The sequence below is a fragment of the Dermacentor albipictus genome, chromosome 10, assembly GCF_038994185.2.
Source record: "Dermacentor albipictus isolate Rhodes 1998 colony chromosome 10, USDA_Dalb.pri_finalv2, whole genome shotgun sequence".
Lineage (NCBI taxonomy): Eukaryota > Metazoa > Arthropoda > Arachnida > Ixodida > Ixodidae > Dermacentor > Dermacentor albipictus.
In genome coordinates, this window is record NC_091830.1 from 55,301,846 (window position 1) to 55,311,885 (window position 10,040).

Here is a 10,040-nt window from a genome sequence, read left to right on the forward strand (position 1 = left end):
AGGTGCCAGCGGAGGTTTCTTCCGGCGCTTACACAAATCGCAAGTTGCGGCATAACGACGCCAAGAGCGGTAAAGATCCGAACAGAAGAACCGGCATCGTACGCGATCATATGTACCAAACTAAAAGGTGACCCGCCATCGGTACACCGAGAAATTATTCGAGAACGACGGATCGCAGAGCCCGAGGAAGGACAAGGAGCAACTCAGGAGCATCAGGGTTGATATTGCGGTGGTAGAGGATTCCGTCTTGTAGCACGAACGTGCGGCACGTGCCTTCGCTGCTGCCAGATTGCACGTCGGCGATGATGGACTGTAAGGACTCGTCGCGTTGTTGTTCAGCGCGCACATCCATCACGTCAGTAAGAACCATCATGCATGTCACCAGATCATGCGCAGGAGAATCAGGAGAATCCACGGGGTGACGACAGAGGCAGTCAGCGTCCTTGACCAGACGTCCAGGCTTGTAGTTGAAAATAAAGGAAACTTTCTGGAGCAGCAAAGCTGAGCGACCAAGCCGTCCTGCAGGGTCCCGAAATGAATACAGCCAGCAGAATGCGTGATTGTCTGTGAGGACCAGAAACTTGCGGAAGACGCCCTCTGCTGTCTGTATTCCCTCCGATGGATGTGGAAACGGCGCCGCGGTATCTCAAACAGTAGAGCGTCACACGCTAATGCGATGGTTGTGAGATTGTTCCCTAGCTGCGGTAAGTTAATTTTTCATCCACTTTCGTAACAAAATAATAACCGTTTCTTTATTTAATTTATTGCCAAATTTTCGTACAATTTCTTTGCTTTCGTGCCGTACCAATTTATGCACATGCGCATGAAATTTTGACTGCCTGAAGTCGAAGGCAGTTGAAGCCTGATTGAACCACACGGCCCGCCGGCGTTCGCCGCTTCCGGCGGAAGGCTGGCCACCGGCTGACAAAATCAAGCCTGGCTAGGTCAGTGGCGAACAGCTACGCTTTGTCCACTGGCCTCCGGGAGGGCGCCACTGGGGGTGCGGCCACCGGGTTCTACGCAGGAAAACCGCTTCATGTGGGTGGGCCTTCCGACAAGCCGTTCGGGTCATTCTGTCGTCATTCCCACTACGTAATATGACTCTCGCTTCTGATGCTCGCCTGCGACCTGCGCTGAGCCAGGTGGCTGGCGTCAGAAGATCCCGGCTCCTCGATAGCAGAATGCCGAAGGTTGCTTGCATCGGCTCAATAACCATTTCGAAAGCAAGTTGTCTGCGAGTGTTGATTTTTGAATGCCGCAAGGCAACACGCCGCCTCCTCATTCTTACTGATGCTCGCACCGTTTTCACAGCCCTTCTCGTTCTACTAAGGTGGTTAATCACATATCGAGTGCTGGCTCGTTCTCTGGTGCACATATTGTCGGAGTATGGCAATGCTGTACCGAATTGCACTATGGCAGCGTCATCATGACTCGGCCAAGGCGAGTTGGCCACCACCACACTCGTCCGAATGCCTGTAAAGGGAGAACTTGAGGTTGTGCCGCAGATGAGCAAACATGTCAGCCGTTTGTTTCCTCCGTGTAATAGCACGTGCATTTCATTTCTGGGTTTCTGACCCATCTCGCACTGTAATATTAGTGGTTGCTATGCAAATCTTGCAATCATCATAGCCATGGTCATCGTCTTGCTACTGCTGTCACACGCATGCACTCTCGAATGAATTCCACTTCACTGTAATCGCGTCATACACAAGAATAGGCCATTTAACTAAACACATTGTCCATCTTCGCAACACTTTGCGGATCCTCAAATAATGCTGCATGCTAGCTGCCTGCAAAAGGCTTCGCCATACGGCGATTTGAATAGGCGTGAGATCTGCTCTGTAATTATGATGTATTAGCTTGCGGTTAGTGGTGGGTTCTGAGGAAAGCTGGCGCTGTTTTTCTCTCGAGAAATAAAACATTTAGCTGCTATGGTTTTGAGTAGACACATTATTAGGCGCACACGTGAACCGTTTAAGAAACGCGGTTTTTCTTTGGCAAGAAACCGCTTTCAGTGCTGACATGCAAACTAAACCTCCAAGCGTGTAAAATCTACTATATTAAGTCGGAACTATCTCACGCAGATATATGCTTTGAAGCTGGTGATGAATCTTTCTCTATGCTGCCCAAACGCTCATTTGACCAAGTTGGCCTCAAAGAGGTTGATCAAAGTGAGGAAAGTAGTCAGTTTTACACACCCAATCACGCAAGTTGTCACAAAGTTCGTTCAAACAACACATGCTTAGTAGCATGTGTTAACATGCAGACATGAGCCACTGGGTATACCCAGTGGCTCATGTCTGCATCAAAGAGGTTCATTGATGAGGACACCTACCCATTCGCACACACCCAGTGACCAAGATCGGTATCGAAAGGGAGCATTGAACATCGGCAAACACCTGTGGCACATAAGCAGCAGCCCAAGTTGATTTCAAGAAGGTTAATTGAATAGTAGCACATACCTGTGGCACATATACAGGGACCAAAGTGTACCTTCAAAAACATGGTTTGAAAGGGGCCATATACCAGTTCCTACAAACGCAGTGACCTAAGTTGGCATCAAAGATGTTCATTGAAGCACATACATGCCTGGCGGCACATGCACAGGCACATATGTTAGTCCGCGTTTGTTTAGTTAGTCTTCAAGGAAAGTCCTCAAATTTATTTTCAAGGAAAGCAACATGAGGCATTAGCAGGTAGCGCCAGAACGTATGGCATCGAAACTCCACGTCCAAAAGTTGGGCAGCGGTAGTTACTTGAAAGTCTACCGTGGTCGCACACCGTGCGTCGATGCTGGACAGGGCGTCTGCTGTGGCGTTGACTGGGCGTTGGATGTATCGAAAGTCCACTGTGAACTCAGAGGTTAAATGGTGTGCCGTATCTCTCACACGGTACAAGGAGGTGGGGAAAGTGCCTTACGCCAAAGTGCACCACACGCAATTCATGACCGATGGTGCTGTAGCGTGTTTCTGGAGGCCTAGGCTTCTACGACAAGAAAGCGAGAGCCAATAATGATGTGTGCTGAATTTTCTGCAAATTTCTACAATTTTCTACACCCGCGCTGGATGCATCAGTGATAGGACGGATTAGTACTTCACGAAGTGCGTACACTAGATGGCTGGCGTTAGCCAGGGTGTCCTTTTTTTCCAGTTTCGAAGGGCTGCTCTGCGTCGGATGTTCTTGCTAGAGAAGTAGAAGGAGCTTTAGTGGTTTTCGAAAGCTAAATTACTGGGAAGATAGTTAGGGCTATATTATGTAGAAACAGCGATGTATGAGGAAGTTAATTAAATCACGGAGCATCCGAAGAGTGCTTGAGGGAGGAAACTCGCATATGTCTTGTACTTTCTGTTCGGCTTGACACCTGCGCCAATCGGATGGCGTCTCAGGAAGTTAATGTGATCTAGACTAAACAGACACATTGCGGGATTGGTGAGACGGTCGTGCTCCTGGAATGGAGTGAGAACAGGCGTAAATTATTGGCGTGGTGCTTATAGAAGGAAGCGGCCACGAACACGTAATTAGGATTAGTTGAGACAAAGTTCAGTCCATGGGTGACTTCATTAATTAACATCTGGAACGTCTCAACAGCATTTCTCAAGCCGAATGGCATGCAGATGTGATTGACATGTATGGGGCTCGATAGGAATGTGGTGATAGGCATTTACTAAAGCAATCTTGGTAAATATTGCTCCTTCAACTGAGGTGGACATGAAATTGTGAGTGGGGAAGAGCATATTTTATTTAAGTACAGTGGACGTGTTCGGTGTACTATAGTTATGACATGGGTACCAATTCACTGCACTACCAATGTCGGTAGTGCAGTGATGGACTGAGCGAGCTGTAAACATGATTGCTCTACTCGAGACTGCCCGTCTTAGAGACACGACACTGGGATGGCAGGTGTCGTTATCGCCACAGTACTTGGTGCGGAATAGTCAGCGACGTGATCGGATATATATCAGCGAGCGTGACGAGAGGTGTGTCATCTGCTGTGTGGAAGTTTCGTGGCAGACGCAGAAGGAACGGCTCGCACAGCTGTCGGTTTTTTGCGTCCTGCCTACGGCACCTACGGCAGCCGAAATCCTGCCGTGTACGATGTAGCTGCGCCGACTGGCGGCGGTCACCGATCTGTTCCTGGTTGAGCAGCTGCTAAAAATGCCTGCGCGCATACACGCTCTTGCTTTGCAGCAGCGCCTTTTAGAAGGGGTCACGGGAGGTTTATGACTATATATAGAATCGCATTCATGACGTCGATAAACTCGGCGACCATCTCGGAAGAGAGGGCCAATACAACGTGAAAGTACTTCGAGCGCTGCGAAATTATGTGCGGCGGATCTAAGACGAATTCCACCTGTGTGAACCTAACAGCGGGGTTCTCGGATAAAAATGCCGGGAGATGAACCTGAGCATTGGCGAGGGTCTCTCTATTGGTCGTCGGTCCTCGTTCGTGGTCAGATGCGCTTTGACGTCATGATCACTGTAGGAATTTATGCGGGTAACCATATTATGCCAACTGAGGCTAGATCCACTACAGCGCCTGAGTTATATAGAATCTATATTTTTGGTCTGCAGCATTAATTGACACACATTTCTCGAGCAGTCCCCAGATATGGTCATGCACATGCACAAGTACACGCTCGCACGTTTGTCAGATGAACTATAGTACTGGGCGAACAGTGGAACAGAAACAGAGGTAGGTTGGGGACGCAGCCTCCAGGTACTGACAGTTCGATCCTAAAGTGTGTGCATCGCAATTATGTTCTTACAAGAAAATTATTATATGTACATCATATTATTACTTCTAGATAAATTCGTACACGAAAGCTACATTCCGGCGCTTCATTGTAAATACCGAATAAGTGTAAATGTTCGCAAGTTTTCACCCTCCGGTTTTAATATTCGGCGAGATGGTAATATATAAGGATCTCAGTAAAGTTCACATCACTGTTTCTAGCATGAGCTCATAGAATGCATAGTAGGATACATAGCTTGGTAAATCACTTAGTGTGAAAGTTTCAGCATTATGTTACTGTAACCAAGCTTTAAAAGAAGCCTTTCTTGTCTATCTACCGTTATTAAGCCTGAGTTGTTCATATGGTTGGTCGGCCGTAGGCCTGGTTTTCGGCGATAATACTTCTCCACACATTAAAAAAGTACGCTGATCCAATGCACTTTCAGTAATGCAAGTGAAACAAAGCTTTTGTGAAGCGGGTAATGATACTAAATAAATTAACCTAGACAATTTCTGCGTCTTGGTGTAAACAAAAGTGACGAGAGTGCCTGTACTTTCGAGATCACATGTCACTCTTATACTTACTTGTATGCCTTCATTTCATTGTATATATTTTAAATATTACATCCAAGCTTTAGGTTTTCTGCCGTTCTAGATAGCTGCCATAGTCAGCAAGCCACAATCTTCTTCAACCCTGGCCGATCGCACTAACAATCTGCCCGGCACTAGCACAATATGTACCGCCTGCTTCTTGTCCATTACCCCATCGTGTGTATCCAATACCTTTCGCAATACACGTGCGACGCCCTCCCTAGGAGGAAGAAAACCTTGTACATGTTCGCAAAAACCCAAGAAAGCGGAGTCAGACACCGTGCCGTGGTACAACATCGGGAGCGTATTGCGAACTTTGTGAGTTTGTTTCCCACCTGCGGCAAGTTTCTTTCTTTATTTCTACAATAGTTGTTTCTCCTTGACCATTTCTGTGTTTTGAATAGCAAACAACTCATTTGACCTGCGCTTTCATTTCCTCCGTTTGACTGTGAATGTTAATATCTGACTTGATAGAGTCAGGAGGGCAAATTTGTGAGACGGGGCTCTTGATCATTCGCAATCTATTTTCTATTTTTTGTGTAACCGCCCGGCGCGTTATCTACCCACACCATTTTACTGCCACCATTCCATGTTTTTCAGTTTCCTTTCAACACACGGTGGTGGTTTTCTATGGTCCACCGTATGCTAGTTATATGAAGCAGACTCAATGCGCAATCACAGAATAGTCGTGTACTTGTATCGGGTATTCGACCGACGAGCAAAATAGGGTAACTATCCCGAAATTTTCACCGACGTGTCTTTCAATGCTACAAAGGCATTTATTAAACAGAAACTACTACACATTTCTGTTTTCACAATATTTATCATTCATTTTGAGTCGTGGTGCTCTTGTAGATTTCTTGACGCTGTCTTTTTAATGAAAAGATCAATATCTTCCTGGACACATGGTAGCTAAGATTCAGTGTGAAATTTTACGCGTTATGTTTTTAGGAAAGGTTAGAAATTCAGAAGGCGTTGGACTGCACATTCCATGTCGGCAAACCTGAAATACAAAGGAGGCAAGTATCAAAACGTTTTTCAAAGTAGTCCTAGCGTTGTTAGTTTTGACTCGCTGAACGTTTCTTGAGTGTGAACTGTGTTCAATAGCAAGGCACCAGCAATCAAACGTGCAACCATCTTATACAGAGCTTGATATATTTTATTTACTACTACTATATTGCAATCAAACAGCAGCTGATTATTTGTTTTAGTATATTTTGTGGAGCGAAATAATTTTCTAAACGAGAATGATGAACCCACATGTATATTGCTTTCACGAAGGTTTTCATGCAAATAAAAAAACATTATGGGGTTCTACATGCAAAAGATTTGATCTGTTTATGAGGCACGCCGTAGTGAGGGACACTGGGAATTTGGACCACCTGGGGTTCTTTAACGTGTCCCTATATATAACTAGACGGATGTTTCATGCAACTATCAGATACGCCTCCTTTTGGTGTTACGTAATTTCTCGTGTATCAAATTGAGTATTTTGTAGCTGTTCCATGGGTAGGCATAGGCGATACACTTTGTGGAAGTGACCATTATTATCGTTCGAACAAAAGAAGTTGAGTATGAAAGGAAGTATGGCGCAACGTTCCTAGACTAGCTGCAGATTTAAAACTCGGCACCGTTGCGCGGAACCACCACACGTCCCTGCCATCGTGGCGCTGCAGTCGTGCCCGGCTTCACTTCCTCACTAGCCGGCTACGCGGGCGGTCCGGACTAAGCACGCGGTGCAGCGTTGGTGTATTCTGTGGTTAGTTGTTGTCAGTGAATTTCAGCAAGCAAGCTGGCGAGGACCGACTCACCAATGAAATGCTACGGAACCTAGACGTTCAGTCAGTTACTGAAATCACCAATCTTTTCAATATCCACTGGAAAGAGGGAACTATACCCACCAGCTGGAAACGTGCAAACGTAATTTTCATACCCAAAGCAGGCAAGAAGCTGGAGCTAGAGAATCTCCGCCCTATCTCCTTAACCTCTTGCCTGGGGAAGGTTATGGAACACGTCATTCTTAACAGGCTAAACGAGTACACTGAAAGCAATGGGCTGCTGCCCCATACGTTGATAGGCTTCAGATCAAATTTGTCCACTCAAGACATTATGTGGCAAATTCAGCAAGATATCCTACATCCGGGCCCTATAAGAGCCACCCGTACAATTCTAGGGCTGGACGTGAGTAAAGCGTTCGACAATGTGTCACATGCTTCAATACTCACAAATCTAGCCCAACTGAATGTCGAGAAGCGCACTTATAGCTATATTACAAGCTTTCTAAAGGATGGCACCGCAGAAATACATTTTGGGGACATTAAAAGCGGACAATTTCAATTAGGTACAAGGGGCACCCCTCAGGGTGCCGTCATCTCCCCCTTCCTTTTGAATGTGACCATGCGAAACCTGCCTCCATCACTGGAAAGGATCCCGCATGTCAAACACTCCATCTATGGCGATGATATCACCATCTGGACAAATAGCGGTTCCGATGGAGAAATCACGGAAGCATTACAAGCGGCCGCGGATACCGTACAAAATTTTGTGCGACAGAATGGTCTAGCGTGCTCGCCGACAAAATCGGAGCTTCTCGTCATCCGTGATAAATCAACCAAACACGCCACCGAAAGGGACCTCACCTCCCCTATACGAGTCAGTATGGAAGACGGCCCAGTTCCACCCGTACTGACTATAAGAGTCCTGGGCATGTTAATTCAACATAACACCCATAATTCTGAAGCGATTGTCCAAATACGGACGACAGCCCGCCAAATATGTGGCCTAATCAGACGAGTAGCCACACGACGCCGCGGTATGAAGGAGGCTGATATCTGCCATTTGACGCAGGCTTTCCTGATCAGTCGCGTCGTGTATTCCTTCCCTTACTACCACCTACGCCTTTCTGACAAGGAAAAGGTAAACAGCGTCATTCGCACAGCTCATAAAGCTGCCCTTGGTCTCCCGAGGTATGCGAACACTGAACGATTACTTGAGCTAGATATATACAATACCCTAAATGAACTCGTCGAGGCCCATAAAACAGCCCAACGTGAACGACTCTCCCGCACCGCAACTGGCAGGGTTATTCTAAGTAAACTCGCGCTGAATCCCGTTATGAATTCAGCAGGAAGAACAGCATTACTCGCTGCGGTCAAACGCCGTTTGGTTATAAAACAGTTAGCCAAGAACATGCTCCCTGGGAGACACGATAAGAGGCGGTCTGCCAGAGCCAAGGCCCTTCAAGAAAGGTACCAAAGCAACCAGCACACCGCTTATGTCGATGCAGCAAAGCAAAATCACCAAACTTACGTAGTGAGCGTCGTGACCGGAGAGGGAGTATCCTCAACGCCGCGACCATAAAAACAGCGTCCACCGGGGAAGCGGAAGAGATTGCCATTGCTTTGGCCATCTTGAATCCCTCCGTGCAAACTATCGTAAGCGACTCCAAAATGGCAATAGTCAACTTTTCGAGAGGCAGCATAGGCGTCTGTGCAGCGCGAGTCCTACGGGACTTTAATCATGAAAACACTGTTGAACTCGTATGGGTCCCTGCCCATTCGGGAAATCAAGGGAATGAGGAGGCGCACTGGGTAGCCCGAGGTCTAATCAACCGAGAGATGTGCCCCTCAGACTCGGATCCCATGGATGAGGCACCGACGACATACCACGAAATAACAAACTATTACAAGCAAAAAAGGCGAACCTACCCGCCCCCAAACGCAAGCCTCACGCGAGCGCAAGCCTCGATCCTGCGTCGAATCCAAACTAAATCGTTCCACAGCCCACATTGGCTAGTCATAATTACCAACGGGCCATGGAACCCAATATGTCAAAACTGCACAAATCATACATTGGCTACCCAAAGTCACATTCTTTGGGGGAGCGAGGGCTTACCCCCTCCCAGGTCGCTCCTGCCAGCTTCCTCGCAACAGACGTGGGAAGAGCTGCTCAGAACGCCGGACGAAAAAGTACAAAAAGCCCTCGTTGCCTGGGCCGAAAGGGTCGCTCTTCGTGAGGGGCCATTCTAGGAATCGGGCCTGCCAGATCATAACTGAGCAGAGTCTCAATAAAGTTGTTACCACCAACACCACCACATGCGCTCGTGCCACTGCTCCCGCATTCGTCGTCGTCTTCCACAGCTGGCTGTGTGGCCGTTCATCTTTCCAGCGTAGAATTTCACTTCACTTCTGTCATCATAATAGGGAGGCCGCGTTTACGGGGTATGAGCCATTACTTAAGGGAGTTTGACCCACTCCTGGTCTTACGTAACGGAAAGATTTAATTTTGATGAAATTTAATTTCGAAGAATCACAAGCGGCAAATCACAGGCGAAGGTTGCTAACCACACCACCGAGCAAACTGCGGACTGCGGGCATACCGTCAGCGACGTCGTTCTCTATCGCAGCCGATTGTGCGTGTACCCTCATAACTCAAATACTTTAATAAACTCTCGGGATTAACCCAGTGATAAACACAGGGGCCGCACGTTTAAGCTTCGCTGATTAAGCATCTTCACGGAATGAAAAATTCAACTTCTCTTATTTTTGTGTGTGGCTTGTGCGTACAAAGACCGACGTCATCTTTCTTTTTGCAGCGCTTCTTTGGCGTGGTGGGAAGCTTTGGTGGGAATGAAGATCATCCTACAGTCACGCGCTTTGGCCAGATATTCAGGCTCGTTAGCCTAAACTGCGCGAAACGTTAAAACGACAGGAAGAAA